Source organism: Spermophilus citellus (genome assembly GCF_964194105.1).
Source record: "Spermophilus citellus genome assembly, chromosome: 18".
In the NCBI taxonomy this organism is placed as follows: Eukaryota; Metazoa; Chordata; class Mammalia; order Rodentia; family Sciuridae; genus Spermophilus; species Spermophilus citellus.
Genome location: NC_138200.1, coordinates 8,482,103 through 8,498,451, shown reverse-complemented (window position 1 = coordinate 8,498,451; position 16,349 = coordinate 8,482,103). Strand labels below are relative to the sequence as shown.

The following is a 16,349-nucleotide window of genomic DNA, read 5'->3' as shown; positions in this document are numbered from 1 at the left end:
GCAGCAAATTCATGCCCAGCTAACAAGACCTAAACGTGCTATTGGAGTCATAATTGTTGGTGTCCTAGCACTGGTCTCATTTATTGCCTCAACCGTCTCTGCATCTCTGACATTGTCTCAGAATATTCAGCATGCAAAATTTCTTAATAATTTAGCTCAAAATACTTCCAAGGCTCTGCGTAATCAAGTAAATATTGATGAAAAGATTGAGACTAAATTAAACGCCTTAGAGGCGACTGTTATAAACATTGGTAATGAACTTTCAGCCTTAAAATTTAAGGAAAGGCTTAAATGCCATGCTAATTATAAGTATGTATGTGTTACAGCTGCCAAGTACAATGCTTCTCTCTGGGATTGGGAAAAGGTTAAAAACCATTTATTAGGTATTTGGCAAAATAGTAATAATAGCTTGGATATTCTGGAACTTCATCACCATATCCAAGACATTCAAAATAATAGAGCTGATTTTTCAGATCCTTCTTCCTTGGCTAACCAAATATTGAAGGAGTTAAATGGATTCAACCCTGGAAATATTCTTAAACACTCCGCTTGGTACATTATTGGATTATTCTCTTTGCTGTTAATTCTCTTTTGTATTGTAACTATAGGATGGCGAGTCTTCCAATCAAGAATCCGGGGACTCCAGAGAGTGAACTCATTGTTAAGAAAAGAAAGGGGGAATATGTGGAGAGCCATTCTGACACGTGATTGGGTGACTCCCGTTAAGGGCCTGAGGCGCTCTGGCTGTGTCGGAGCTATCCCGACCCTTTTCTGATGAGAGAGCCCATCTGTGTGGGGGTGTGCGTGACCACTGACCCTGGAGACCCAATCACTGACCCTGACCTTGGAGTGCAGCCCCCCCTCAACCTTCATTGGATGGAATTCTCCCCTAAATCTCTTGTCCCCCAAATAAAAGGCTGCTCCCAGGCGTGTTCACTCTCTCTTTCTCCTGCTAGCCCAGAGTAATCCTCGCTGCCCTGCTGGGCGGCTAGAGGCGGGAACCAGGGAGGCGAGCCGTCTCGGACCTAGCAATGTAAAATAAGGTACTGGTTTGTGTGTTTTATTTTGATCTCTTCTAACTAACTTAATGCCTAGAACCTCATTAATGAAACCACTGCGCAGGCCGCGTGGTAGAGGAAGCATGTTGAGGAAGCATGGGCTGAAAACTCTTTGAGACTAATGGACAAGAACCTGCTTTAGAGTCACCAGATGTGGTGGTAGGTTGTAACTAGACTCCAGGGTCCAGTCCTGCCTTACCTTCTGATTAACATGTGGGAGTGGGTTTGTTGCTGTCAGTGTTTAGGGGCTGAGATGAGAGAATTTTCATATCTATCACATTAAGGATCCAATGAAGCTCTGTTTCATCTTTGGTCGAGCACTCTGTGTGCCCAGGGGACTCGGGGACCAACAGCTCCACATGTTCAAGCAACACGCCCATCCAGGGAGCCCATAAATAGTGACTCACTGATTTCAGGAATGCTGAAAGAAACACCCACGTTTAAAAATATGCTCCCCATGGGCTTCTGTCAGCTAAAATGAAAACCATCTGATGATCGATGTAAACCCCACATAGAAGGTAACAGTGTTTCATTTAGAACATTTGATAATCAGGAGCAAAAACACTTTCCACATTTCCTGCTAATTTTGGGGTGTTTTAATAGACTGAGCACTTGTTTAAGAAACTAGGAGCTGTTGATCCTGAATGCAAGTATGATGTGGCCACAGACTGTTGTGTGCATCCTGGGGAGAATGACCATCAATTGGAGCATGAATATTATTCTGGCTGAAAGAAGAGTGGAATTGAAACAGGTAAAATTGCAAGGGGTACATATGCTCTGGGCAGACAGAATCCTATGTGGATCAAGGTAAAAGAGTTACCTTTTATACAAGGGGAAACTGTTTCATGAATTAGTTTGATTCTTATTATTGCCAGGTAATTCTAGAGATTTATGGCAATTATAGTGACCTGGTGAATAATAATGATGAGGGGCCAACACATTTCTATAGCATTCTGAACAGTTAATACTTGTCATTTGTTACATCATCCCACCAATCCCATGAATTGAATGAGGGAGTTATAAAACCCACCTTCTTTCACAGAGTAAAACTGTTAACTTTCTTATGTTTAATAGTGCACTATGGTTATACATAATATTGGGTTCATTTTGACACAATTATACATGCATGGAATGTAATTTGCTCCAGTCCCCAGTGACTCTGCTTCCCTCCCCCACTTTTCCGTCCTCTTCCTAACAGTATTTTAGTTATTTATTTTTGCTTTATAATTATGCATTTAGGTGAGTTTACTGTAGTATATTTACAAATGCACACAGCATAATATCCTCCTCTGAGAAGTGTCTGTTCAGGTACTTGGCCCATTTGTTGATTGGGTTATTTTTTATCTTATTGTCTAATTTTTTGAGTTCTTTGTATACTCTGGATATTAGGGCTCTATCTGAAGTGTGAGGAGTAAAAATTTGTTCCCAGGATGTAGGCTCCCTATTTACCTCTCTTATTGTTTCTCTTGCTGAGAAAAAACTTTTTAGTTTAAGTAAGTCCCATTTGTTGATTCTTGTTATTAACTCTTGCGCTATGGGTGTCCTATTAAGGAATTTGGAGCCCGACCCCACAATATGTAGATCGGGGCCAACTTTTTCTTCTATCAGACGCAGAGTCTCTGATTTGATATCAAGCTCCTTGATCCATTTTGAGTTAACTTTTGTGCATGGCGAGAGAAAGGGATTCAGTTTCTTTTTGTTGCATATGGATTTCCAGTTTTCCCAACACCATTTGTTGAAGATGCTATCCTTCCTCCATTGCATGCTTTTAGCCCCTTTATCAAATATAAGATAGTTGTAACTTTGTGGATTAGTCTCTGTGTCCTCTATTCTATACCATTGGTCCACCCGCCTGTTTTGGTACCAGTACCATGCTGTTTTTGTTACTATTGCTCTGTAATATAGTTTGAAATCTGGTATTGCTATACCGCCTGATTCACGCTTCCTGCTTAGAATTGCTTTTGCTATTCTGGGTCTTTTATTTTTCCATATGAATTTCATGATTGCTTTATCTATTTCTACAAGAAATGCCATTGGGATTTTGATTGGCATTGCATTGAACTTATAGAGAACTTTTGGTAATATCGCCATTTTGATGATGTTAGTTCTGCCTATCCATGAACAGTTTATATTTTTCCATCTTCTAAGATCTTCTTCTACTTCTCTTTTTAGGGTTTTGTAGTTTTCATTGTATAAATCTTTCACCTCTTTTGTTAGGTTGATTCCCAAGTATTTTTTTTTTTGAGGATATTGTGAATGGAGTGTTTTTCCTCATTTCCGTTTCAGAAGTTTTGTCGCTGATATACAGAAATGCCTTTGATTTATGCGTGTTGATTTTATATCCTGCCACTTTGCTGAATTCATTTATTAGTTCTAGTAGTTTCTTTGTAGACCCTTTTGGGTCTTCTAGGTATAGAATCATGTCGTCCGCAAATAGTGATAATTTAAGTTCTTCTTTTCCTATTTTTATGCCTTTAATTTCTTTCGTCTGTCTAATTGCTCTGGCTAGTATTTCAAGGACTAAATTAAATAGAAGTGGAGATAGAGGGCATCCCTGTCTTGTTCCAGATTTTAGAGGGAATGCCTTCAACTTTTCTCCATTCAGAATGATGCTAGCCTGAGGCTTAGCATAGATAGCTTTTACAATGTCAAGGTAAGTTCCTGTTATCCCTAGTTTTTATAATGTTTTGAACATAAAGGGATGCTGTACTTTGTCGAATGCTTTCTCTGCGTCTATCGAGATGATCATATGGTTCTTATCTTTAAGTCTATTGATGTGGTGAATAACATTTATTGATTTCCGTATATTGAACCATCCTTGAATCCCCTGCTGACTCCAAAACAGGTTTTTATCCTTTAGATCCAAAGGGTTTTCAGTCCATGGGTCCTCAATGTCCCTCCAGGCTACTATTTGAACACTGTATCTATTGGTTGCATGTAAACTTCTCTTTTGAAAATTGCTCAAAATGCAAAGAAAAATAAAATTATGGATTTCTTTAGGTCCCATGGATTCATCAGTGGCTTTTTTTTTTTGCAGCATGTGCTGTGGAGTCCTGCTGTAAACTGTTGCTCAGATCCTGATCTTCATGTTTTATGAATGAGTCCAAAATTGCTGAATACAATGAAACTTTGGACCACCAGTCACAATTTGTTTTTAAAACCAGTTAATTTGATAACTCAAAAAAGTTAATAATTCCTTTGACTTTACTTCAAAGTCCAGTCTCCCAGTACCTCCCCCAACATCCAGTGGTGGCTACAGCTTGAACCCCTGCACCTCGCACAGAGAGCTCATCACCACGACAGATGGCTACTTGTGGTTTGAAGGGTTACCTTTCCCTGTGATTGGTTACAGCTATGAAGTTTTGAAAGAAGCATGTGCTCAGTTTGTGATAAAGGATGAAGACACAGTATTGGTGACCTACCCCAAATCAGGTAAGGAAACAGGACAGGGACCATCAATGAGAAAGAAAATGGCTGCGTTCTTTGCTTACTCAGCAGAGGGGTGGCATGTGCTGTACCTGCCAGCGAGCCCTGCTTGGGGAGGAAGGGTAGTGCCCCAGGCCACTTCAATTCAGACTAGTGCAGAGTGGTGTAATGCTGAGCAAGGATCATCTAAGTTTTTGGAGGGAGATATGGGAGTGAATCCTAAGCAGATTGAGGCATTTATGTGTGGTTGTCTGGCAGAAGTGGGTGGAAGAGCGTGACCCATGAACATCTAATAGCAAAATAGTAGCTAAATAGAGATAAAAAGACTGAAATCGAGTCATGAGGTGAAGAGGGATAATTTAGAGTAGGATAATAAGCATGGGCGATGGCTGGAAATCAGAAATGAGCCTGGAAATTTCAAGGGACTATGAGGACTATAGGAGTAGGGACAGGAGCATTGCAGGGGTGAGGATTGAGGCCAATGTCATTGGAAGAGGCATGGGGCTGAAGAGTCAAGGGGAATTTCATGGGGTCTCTCTCTCATCCAGCAAGGAGGTCCATGGAACAGGGTAGAGAAGAGTGTGGTTGCAGAGTCAGTAATCAGAACCTCTGGAGACCAAGCAGGAAGCAGGTCTGATTTTATGGCACAGTTACTATGTATATATATTCAGGCAAGAGCTAAGCAGATTACAGGCAGCCACCAATGCAATGTCTGCTAACTGCCCGCGCAGCAACCAATTGAGGAGTGGACTGTGGAGCAAGCACAGGGACTGCAACACATGGCCTCATGCCCAGGGCTGTGCCTACAGGGTAAGCAGCCTGCTGCTCACACACCCAGCACGGGGGAGTGTCCTGCCACTCAGATGCACAATGCAATTTCCGCTAACTGACCTTGCAGCAACCAATCGAGGAGTCACCCATGGAGCAAGCACAGGGACTACAACACATGGCCTCACGCCCAGGGCTGTGCCTACAGGGCAAGAGGCCTGACGCTCACATGCCAAACAGAAGGGGAGTGGCCTGCCACTCAGACACCCTTAATGTATGCCGTGTATGCAGTACTCCATGCACTTGCCCCACAGGGAGTGATAACATATTAAAAGGATACCAGCAAAGAGCCAAGAGGAGGAAGCAAGCTAAAATCCATTCATAGATGAATGCATAAACAAAATGTGACATGTTGACACAATGTAATATGATTCAGCCTGAAGAAGGAAGAATAGTCTGACACCTTCTACACATAGATTAATATTGAGGGCATTAAGCTAAATGCAATAAGTTGAACACAAAAGGACAAATACTATATGATTCCATTGGTGCAAAATATCTGGTATAGTGAAGTTCATATAAACAGAAATTCCAATGGTGAGTTCCCAGAACCGAGTGATGGAATAAGTAGGGATATGTAGTTAATAAGCAGAGAGTTCCAGTTTTTCAAGAAGAAATGATTCTTGACATTGGCTGAGCAACAATAAGAATGTGCTTAATGCTGCTTAGCATACTTGAGTGCATGCTTTAAATGGGTATAATGGTAAAGTGTATGTTAGGTATTTTATCATAATTTTTTGTTCACAAGTCATGTTGAAATGAGTGACCATTACTTTTTCCTTCCTTATCTAGGAAGTCACTGGGTGATTGAAATTCTCTGCCTGATTCACTCCAAAGGGGACACCAAATGGATTCAGTCTGTGCCAATCTGGGAATGATCACCCTGGTTAGAGTCCAATAGGGGTTATAAATTGTTAAAGGAGAGAGAGGGCCCAAGACTCCTAGCCTCTCACCTCCCCTTCCATCTCTTCCCTACATCTTTGTTCACGTCCAAGGCCAAGGTCAGTTCCTAAAGTTTTATCAATGTTTTTGCCCTTCCATGTGCCCAGATAACTCCTGTATCTTTCTGGGTGTCTACTCATTGGGTAGGTTGGGTGAGACCTCAGGTTATTAGACATTAGGTGAGGTAATGTGGCCACAACTCAGACCATGCTTGAGTACAAGGATGTGGACCATTCCACAAATTAGCCTACCCTGAATTCAGGGTAAAGTGACTGGCTAATGTCGGAAACTTAGAAAACCACTTCTTATGTTCAACCTGAACTTATAACTGCATTTACTCTAGAGTTTCCCGTCTTGGAAGCTCTTGTATATGTTTACCCATATTAATTCAATAAAACCCTCCTGCCAGGTAGGTGGAAGCACCCAATCAGTGTTGCCCATATAGGGAGGAGAGTGTGCATACATTGATAACTGCATAAATCCAGGGCACTGCTCAGGGGTTGTGGCCAGCTGTCTAACCACAGCAGCCCACTGCACATCACTGTGCTCTGTGATCAGCAGCCACTCCAGCCTCCCTATGGCTGATGGATGATCAGTACAGACAGTGGATATCCAAGATCTAACATGCCAAAGACTAAATTTAGAAACATCCTTTCTTAAGGTGTGTGTTGACTTCTGAATGTTTCATGTTTTTATTTTAAAAACACCAGGAAACCTAGATAATATTCTCCTGCCTTGGAAATGTAATAAAGTTCCAGATGGTGAGGTTGTCCAAATAGACCTATTTCCATGTCTTCTGTTGGGTTTATTAACCTCAGCTTGATTAAACTCAGGCCTAAGGTGATACGAGACCTCTAGTAACAACATGAAGAGAGTCGGTGCAAATACAAAGTCAAATTCTGATGTTCCAGTACCAAGTGGTGCCTCTGTGTGTGTGTGTGTGTGTGTGTGCGTGTGTGTGTGTGTGTGTGTGTGTGTGTGTGTGTGTGATCTCTAATCTTAAACACCAGCCTCTTAGTATGTACCTAAGTACACAGTTGGGCAACTATCATCCGGACCAGACATTTCTACCATCCAGAAAAGTCTTCCAGGCCCCTTCTACCAAACAGGGTCCACGCCCTGAGGGAAACACTCCCTGTACTTTAACTACAGAATACTTTTGCTTATTCTTGAATTTTGCACAAATACATTCCTGGTATATGAATGTAATATCGGTGAGATTCCTATAGGGTCTTGACTGTGTGAATGACTGTGTATTGTCATAAATCTGAATATACTATAATTTATTAATCCATTCTGCTGTTGATGATTATGGGAAAGCATACACATACCTCACCACTTACCATTTAAAGCTATCCAGCAGCTTCCCATGTTAAGTAGACTAATATCCCAGAATGAAGAGAAAAGCTATTCTTCTTCTATTCCTAGCACATGAATATAGAAAAAGGAATGTTAAAGTATTTGATTAATGAATGCTATAACTAATTCATGAAAGGAACCCATTGATTTTTTTTTAAAGAGAGAGAGAGAGAGAGAGAATTTTTTAATATTTATTTTTTAGTTATTGGTGGACACAACATCTTTGTTGGTATGTGGTGCTGAGGATCGAACCCGGGCCGCACGCATGCCAGGCGAGCGCGCTACCGCTTGAGCCACATCCCCAGCCCACCCACTGATTTTTAATCAAGACTAAGTAAGAACTGCCTGGGTGAAGATTAATATCAAGGTGGGAAATGACTGATTCAGACTAATTTTTCTTTCTCTCATTTTTCCTTAATTTAAGGTGATATATATCATGAGAAATCCCAAAGATGTCCTCGTGTCAGGTTATTATTTTTGGACTATGACACATGTTTCTAAGAAACCAGAGTCACTGGAACAGTATTTTCAGTGGTTCATGGAAGGAAACGGTGAGTGTTCTGTGACATATAATTCTGCTTCCTCTACTCTACTGTTCTTTCTCCGAATTTTTTGGTGACCCTATTTTATTCTTTTTCCACATATGAGAGAAAACAGACAACCCATGACTCTGTGAGTCTGGCTTCTTTCAATTAACATTCTGATCTCCAGTTCCACCCATTTTCCTGCAAATGGCATAATTTAGCTCTTCTTTATGACTGAGTAAAATCCATCGTGTGCATGGACCTCATGTTCTTTATCCATTCATCAGTCAGGGGACACCTAGGCTGGTTCCCTAACTTAGCTGCTGTGGGTTGAACTGGCATCAACATAGGTGTGCTGTACTGCTATAGTGTGCAGACTTTCATTCTTTTGGATAAATACCAAGGAGTTCTATGACTGGGTCATATGGTGGTTCCATTCCTAGTCTTTTGAGGAAACTCCACACGGATTTCCATGATGGTTGTTCTAATTTCCAATCCCAATAGTATGTAAGTGCTGCTTTTCATTCCCACCAGCACTTATTAGTATTTGTGTTCTTGAGGATTGCCATGCTAACTGGAGTGAGATGCAATCTCATGTAGCTTGGATTTGCTTTTCTCTCATTGTTAAAGATGTTGAAATTTTTGTCATCTAATTATTGGTCATTGTATTCCTCCATTTGTGAAATGATTATTCAGTTATTCATCTATTGATTGGGTTATTTGGTTTGGGGTGTTATGATTTTTGAGTTCTTTATATATGCTGGATGTTAATCTCTGTCAAAGAGGCAAAAATTTTCTCCCAACCTGTAGGCCACCTCTTCTTTGCTGGGTGGAAGCTTTTTAACTTGATGTCATTCTGTTTATCAATTCTTGGTTTCCTTTCCTGAACACTAGGAGTCGTATAGGAAGTCACGCCTGCACCTATATGCTGGAGTGTAGGCTCCATATCTTCTACAATAGTTACAGTGTTTATGGTCTAATTTCTATAAATTTTAGCCCACTTTGACTTGACTTTTGTGCAGGATTTAGCTTCATCTTCAACATGTATATATTCAGTTTTCCAAGCCCCATTTATTAAACAGGCCGTGTTTTCCCAATATTTACTTTTGGTGTCTTTGTTAAGGATCAAATGACTCTGTCCTTGAGTATTTGCCTCTGTGTCTTCTATTGTATTCAATTGATCTATGTGTCTGTTTTGATATTAGTACCTTTTTTGATTCTGTACCTCTTTAGTATGATTTGATAGTGGGAAATGGGATAACTTCAGCATTATTTCTATTATTATTTGGCATTGGGATTACACCTGGGCTTTCAGGTGCTAGTTAAGTGCCACATCCCCAGCACTTCATCATTGCTCAGAATTACTTTGGCTAAGCTTAGTCTTTTATTTATCATTTAAATTTGAGAACTGTTTCTTATATTTTTTGAAGAATATCATTGGAATATGATGGAAATTACACTGAGTCTGTAGATTTTTTGGTAATGTGGCAATTTTGGTTCTGCCTATATAAGCACATGGAAGGGCTTTTTACTTTATACTGTCTTCTTCAAGTTTTTTCTTCAGTGTTCTATGATTTTCATTGTGAGAGGTCTTTCACCTCTTTGGAGAGATTATTCCTAGGATTTTTGTGGTTGTTGTTTGTATTTGTTTGTTTGTGTGTTACCCATGATGTAATCCACTGAGCCACATCCCTAACCCTTTGTTTTTATATTTTATTTAGAGACACAGTTTCACTGAGTTACACAGGGACTCATTAAATTGTTGAGATTATCTTTTGAACTCACAATCCTCCTCCCTCAGCCTCACAAGCTGCTGGGATTACAGGAGTGCACCACCACATCCAGCTACCTAGGTATATTTTGAGACCCTTCTGAATGGAATTGTGGTCCCGATTTCTTCCTCAGCAGATTCATCATTGTTACAAACAAAAGTTCTGGATTTTTGTATATGAATGTTGCATCCTGCAACTTTGCTGAATTTTGTTATCAGTTCTAGAACTGTTTTTGTAGAGAACTTTTTGGGTCTTCAAAGCATAACATCATATCATTTGCAAACACTGATAATTTGGCTTCTTTCTTTTCTACCTATGTATGTTTGATTTCCCTTCTCTTGCCTGACTTATCTGGCCTGAGTTTCAAGAACTCCATTGAATGGGAGTGGTGTGAGTGGACATCCTTGCCTTGTATTTGATTTTAATAGAAATGCTTCCAGTTTTTTCCCATTTAGCATGATATTGGCTTTGGGTTTGTCACATATAGCCTTTGTTATGCTCAGCCAAGTTCCTCTGTCAAGGCAAATTTTATTGATATGGGGAAATAACATTCATAGATTTGCATATGTTACCCAACTTTACATCCCTGGAATGAAATCAACATGTTGTGATGTATAATCTTAAAGTGTGAACACAATGTGTCGTTTGTATAATCTTCATGTAGAATATGATTTGCTGATATTTAATACATCTTTTTGTGTCTGTGTTCATGTTGTTCTCTTACTCAATGTGTCTTTGTCTGGGTTGGGTAACAGTATGATATGGTTTCATAGAATGAATTCAGGAATGGTCCCTCTCTCTATTTCACTACCTAGTTTGAGGAGGATTGTTCGATTGTACATGAATCCAGCTGTCAGGGAGTGAAGAGTGACAGGGACAGCCCAGCCCCTGGTAGTATGTAACCTGAACCCCCTGTGCCTGCCCCACAGTGCCCTATGGATCATGATTCGAACACATTCATGGCTGGATGTCCATGAGAGACAGAGAGAACGTCCTGCTGCTGAGTTATGAAGAGCTGCAGAAGGTGAGCCCCCCTCTCATAGTCAGTGCTTGTCAGCTCCACACCATCCTTCTCCCTCCGACATCCCAGGTCCTCATCATCTCCACTCCACCAAGAGGCTGTCAAAGTGCAGCCTCTTGGAGGTCACTAAAAATATATGAAAGCTTGGTCTCCCTTGCTGTGCTTCTGCTTCACCATCCCCAAGCTTTCTTCATGTCTTCCAGTTTATTGCATCTGGCGATTCTATAGAACCCTTCTACACACAAAAGCTGGGGGCCACGGCTTATGCTATCACCTGGGGCTGCCAAGGTTTCTGCATCAGGACCTGTAATGGTCACAAAACCTCATCATCAGAAGAGACTGGGCAGAAAGCATTAAATCCCAGAGTTGGTTCATCTCTCTGGCTTCTCCCCTTGACTGATGAGGTGAGGTGAATGTGAGAAGTCACAACTGTGTAGCTATTGTGAGGGGGTCAGGGGATGGAGTAACAGGAAAGGCCTGCAGATGGTACTCAGCCCTGGTGGGTGGGTGCAGGGTACAAGTGGGTAACGCAATGACTTCCAATGATCTGTAGCACAGGGTGGTGACTGTGGAGAACAGTAATCAATCATACATTTCAAAACAGCAAGTGGAGAGGATTTTGAATGTTCCAAACTAAGTCAATAATGTCTACCTGAGTTTGTAGAAATGCCACTTATACTGATTGGATTGTTACACATTAAATAGGTACTTATTCTAACTTTATTTTTCTGCTAGAGCAGAAAAATGTCACATAAACTGCACAAAAATGCCCAGTGCTCTGTGTGAGTTTAATAGGTCCACATGTAACTGAGAGCTTTAAAATTTTTAGAAGCTTTTTCAGAAGTGGTAAAAAATGAAAAAAAAAGTAGAAGAGTGAACAGACCTTTAGAAAACACTTGGCCTCTGAGTGTGTCTTGGGGACAGAGAAGGTGCCACGGGCACAGGAATCTGCTTCACCTGGAGAAAGGACCCTGCTCACCTTCCTGCAGCTGCTTCCTGTTCTGCTGGGTCCTCAGCATGAAGTCATTTCTCACCAAGGGCCTTGATGCCACCTTCAGCCACCTCAGCAGCAAGCTCCCACACGTCCCTGTAATTTTCCTCTCAAATCACCCAACACTCTTTGTAAATTATTGACACAGTTGTGTGTCTTTTTTATATAATGCCTGAGGCTCACGGGGGAAAAAAGAACTAATAAAAAGCACTATCATCCTAAGAGGAAGGTCTAGGATTTCAAGCAAATTGTTTCTTCTTACCAAGACCTATTTCCTTGGTGTGATCTCCCAGGAATATACATCAATAATCATGGGGTCAAGTTTAGGGAGATATTTTAAAGCCCTATGTGTTATCCAAGTGTCACTTAAGAAACACAGTATCATTGGGTGTAAGGATTAATCTTTGGGACATTTATCTCCTTGCCTTATCTTGAAATCCCAACGCCTGCCTTTGGGGTGTCCTAAACTCAACCTCTCTAGGAAATGCACCCCAATCTTCACATCACACACACACTTCACATGCCTCTTCTTGGCCCCTTTCTCTTTCTCCCTTGGTCCGGCATACATTTCAGTCTTTTCTTATTTTGATATCACTCCACTCCTCTTTCTCCCCCACACCCCTCCTAACACTTTTGTTCCAATTTCCCATGTCTGCTTTCTTTCCCTTAAGAGCCTCACTCATTGTTCACATTGTAGGACCCAAGAAGCACCATAGAGAGGATCTGTCAGTTCCTGGGAAAGAAGCTAAATCCAGAAGAACTGGACTCAGTCCTCAAGAATAGCTCCTTCCATGTCATGAAGGAAAACAAGATGTCCAATCTTGAAATGTTGCTTGAAGAATTCTCTTCTAAGCATTTCAAAATTACAAGAAAAGGTAACTGCTCAGTTTTCAGAATGTATGGAAACACGTGGAAGGCCTTCTATGTTTACCACCCTACACCCAGAGTGAAGGTATTTGAACACATCAACTTGAAATGATTCATAGCCCAGAAAGCTTTGCATGCGCCTTTATGGCAAAAAAAAAAAAAAATGTTTTCATGGTCCTGGGATGGGCTGTAGGCACTTGGAGAAAGTTGATTCAGTCTTGGAGAGGAGGGTTATTTTGAAGATGGTTGTTTTGGGGCTACTCCACTGGTGACTTAACATAGAGAACTGCCCTAAATAAAGAGATCTACAAAGACCAACCAGCAGAAAGTAGGGAGTGGGTCATTTGCTGTGAGATAGGGTAAGGCCTCCTTACTGTGCAGACCGATGAATCATATTTCCACCCTTGGATTCAAGTCTATTGAAAATGTCTACTGCAAAGAATCACAGAACCTACTTTTCTAAAATTCCTCCAGTTCACAGGTATCTGTAATGATAAATTATGGAATAAATATACTACATGCTTCAAAAGATATTTAAGAGGTCAGGATTTCTGCCACACAGTGAACTTGGAGCACAGACAGAGAAAATAGAGCACTGGGCTGGGGATGGGACTCAGTGGAAGAGCCCAGGCCTAGCAGAAGAAATCAGTAAAGATCGTTCTACTAATGAAAATAGGGTACGAATAAGTGGTTATAGGATAACAATTACATATTACACATTCTGCTACTTTATATTCATTTGAGTGTATTGTTTACATGCATAGAACATATCATTTTGGTCATTGCTATGAAGTCAGCAAGGATGGATTTGAATGGTTAGAACTGAGAGCCCCAGTGAGTCCCTGCACTGGAGTCAACAGTTGAATTAGGCTAACGGACATGACATAATGTGTCTGCTAGGACAGCACTCTGGTGAGGAGCAGGAAAGGTAAACACCCTGAGGAGGGGGCAGCCTGGCAAGCTTGAGGCTGAATCAGAAGACTGTGTCATGGAGCAGAGAGAGCCAATGGGCAGTCCCAGGATGGAGTCTGAATCAACAAGGACCCTACACCTAGAGCCTCCACATCACCAGGGAACTTGGCTGAAGGAGACTGGAAATCTGGGGAGACATGAGCCAGAAGTGACTGGAGCCACTGGCTCTGCCAATGGATCCACATGGTGCCATGTGCAGAAGAACTTCTCACAAAGAAAGCCCAAAAGCAAAAAGACTAGTTGTGACCTGCTCTGATCATCTAGGTCAGAAATTTTGTTGGTTTGGACCAAAGTGCTCAAACCCAAGTGGTCAGAATTAGTTATAGTCCAGATCTTCTGATTTATACCCAGCCTCACTGCTTATGGATTCTGTACAGATTGCTTTGAAAATGGAGGGAAGTCAGGACACACTTTCCAGGCAGATAGAAGTGGAAATGGGTGTGGTGGCCAGGCAGGAGAAGGCCTCACCAACGACCTGTCTTGACAGAGCAAGGAGGAAGTCGCCGTGTTAAGACCTCTCCCGAGATCTGATCTGTGTCTACTTCATCTTTTCCAGGCATCTGTGGGGACTGGAAGAATCACCTCACAGTGGTCCAAGCTGAAGCCTTGGATAAAGTTTACCAGGAGAAGATGGCGGGTTTCCCCAAAGAGCTGTTCCCATGGGAGTTATGTCCAAAAAATTCTGGATCTTTTATGGATACTGACATTGTTTCCTGTCTTGGGATGTGTACAGAACAGAGGGATTCTTAGCATTAAAACTATTTCTACAGGAAGGTGGAAGGGAAGGAAAGAATAACATAAAGAACCAATGAAATAAACATTAACAGATGAGCAAAGGAAGTCTAGTCACACAGAGGAAGGAGAATGGGAGGGGGAAGGAGAATGGGAGAAGGGAGGGGCACAGCAGGGAAAGGGCATCATGAACTGAAATCAGTTTCTGTGCATGGATGAGTTTTTCTGTATGAACTCAACTACTATGTATAATTACAAATATCTGAAAAAAAAGACTTTGTGGGTCATGGTGGCACATCTTGTACTTCCAGTGGCTCAGGAAGCTGAAGCAGGAGGATCCCGACTTCAAAGCCAGCCTCAGCAAATGAGCAAGACACTTTGCAACTCAGCGAGATCATATCTCTAAATAAAATATTTAAAAGGGCTGGGGATACGGCTAAGTGGCTAAATACCCCTGGGTTAAAATCTCAACACCAAAATAATACTAATAATAATTATAAAAGACATTTTCTTCATTTTGAAGCCTTCAATTATCCCTTTTGTGTCTCTGAACACTTGCTTCTGAGAAATGACTGGGATTTCCCTATTCACTTCATCACATTCTACCTTTTAAAAAGTCTTTTTAATTTTAAACACATAGAAGCCTACAAAAATAACATGATTATCATCCACAATTATGTCTCATTTTTAAAACAAGAAATAAAATGTAGAAGCAGTTAATATTCTTTTTTCTATTACATATCTCTCCGGAATTTATTATGATGATGATCTGGTGGAGTATAATTTTCAACATAGTTTTTTTTTTTCATTTGCAGTGGTGTTTATAGCATAATTAATAAGTGGTATATATGAAACTTTTAAAACTTACATAAATGCTGAGTGGTAAAATATATTCATAGACTCTTATTTCTCCTCAGCATTTGAAATAGAGTTTTATCTGAGCTGACATGTATAGAGGAGTTCAGGATTGAATTGAGACATGGGAAACAGTTTAGTTACCTATTCTCCTGTAAATGACTGTGGGTTCCACCTCTCCAATATTCCCCTATTTAAAGCAGAAATTTGGTAAGCATGAGAAAAACAAAGGTAAGATTTTCCTTGGGTGTACATTTAGTACTAAACTTGACTGTTCACTCATTCATCTCTTGTAGGTATGAGAAATGTTCCACCAATAATCTTGCAATTAAGGTAAAATCCAAATAAATACCTCTACCTCTGCCTTCTTTGAGATGAATTTAAAATTCACTAATTTTGGAGGTCATGCTGCTGAGCTATATAGTATTTGTCTCCCAGTACTTTGATGTGGGAAACACTTCTTATATGAGGCAATGATGATAAGATTTGCTGAGGATTCTTTAAAGGAATTTGAAGACCATTTTGGTATAGGCCATAACTGTTCACTTGATCCTGCAGATTTGCAATGGTTAGCTAAAATTGCGGAATTGAGAAGCTTGCCATCTTGGCCTTCTTGTAGTGTCTCTCTTCTGTGATGCTCTAAAAGCTTGGATCAGGTTTCTGCTCAGCTCCTCAGCTGAACCTATTTGTCCTTTCTCAAGTGGCTCATAAAATACAAGGTTGATTTGACCTAAATGCGTCTAACTTATCTCCTCCCATAAAGGCTGAGTACAGCAAGACAAAGTGAACTAGACAATGTCCCATCCAGGCCTTGGGAGTGGCCCTAGATGTCTCCAGTCATCAGTCCTTCCTGCCCACTCCCCACCTGCTCCTTCCCCCCCCCCCCCCACTGTGTGGCCCTTCTGCACAATAGGCTCCCTGTCGTGGCTTTGCTGGTCAGAGCCTCCCACCTTCTTTGGCTTCCTAGCTGTCCAAACCAATCTTTGTCCTTCCCCAAGAACC

At 41.0% G+C, this 16,349-nt stretch overlaps 1 protein-coding gene and 1 pseudogene across 2 annotated transcripts in view; one reads left to right on the top strand and one right to left on the bottom strand.

Annotated features, from left to right (window-relative positions):
* The window catches only part of LOC308637274 (sulfotransferase 2A1-like), a gene marked incomplete at its 5' end in the record, with an annotated part of 104,357 nt that overhangs the window by 24,155 nt on the left and 63,853 nt on the right, over positions 1 to 16,349 (bottom strand). The window lies entirely within an intron of this gene.
* Positions 1,750 to 14,510, top strand: LOC308637275 (sulfotransferase 2A1-like; annotated as a pseudogene). The gene is made up of 7 exons: positions 1,750 to 1,809; positions 4,274 to 4,490; positions 6,105 to 6,313; positions 8,038 to 8,164; positions 10,839 to 10,933; positions 12,619 to 12,796; positions 14,317 to 14,510. The product of its transcript is annotated as a sulfotransferase 2A1-like (transcript).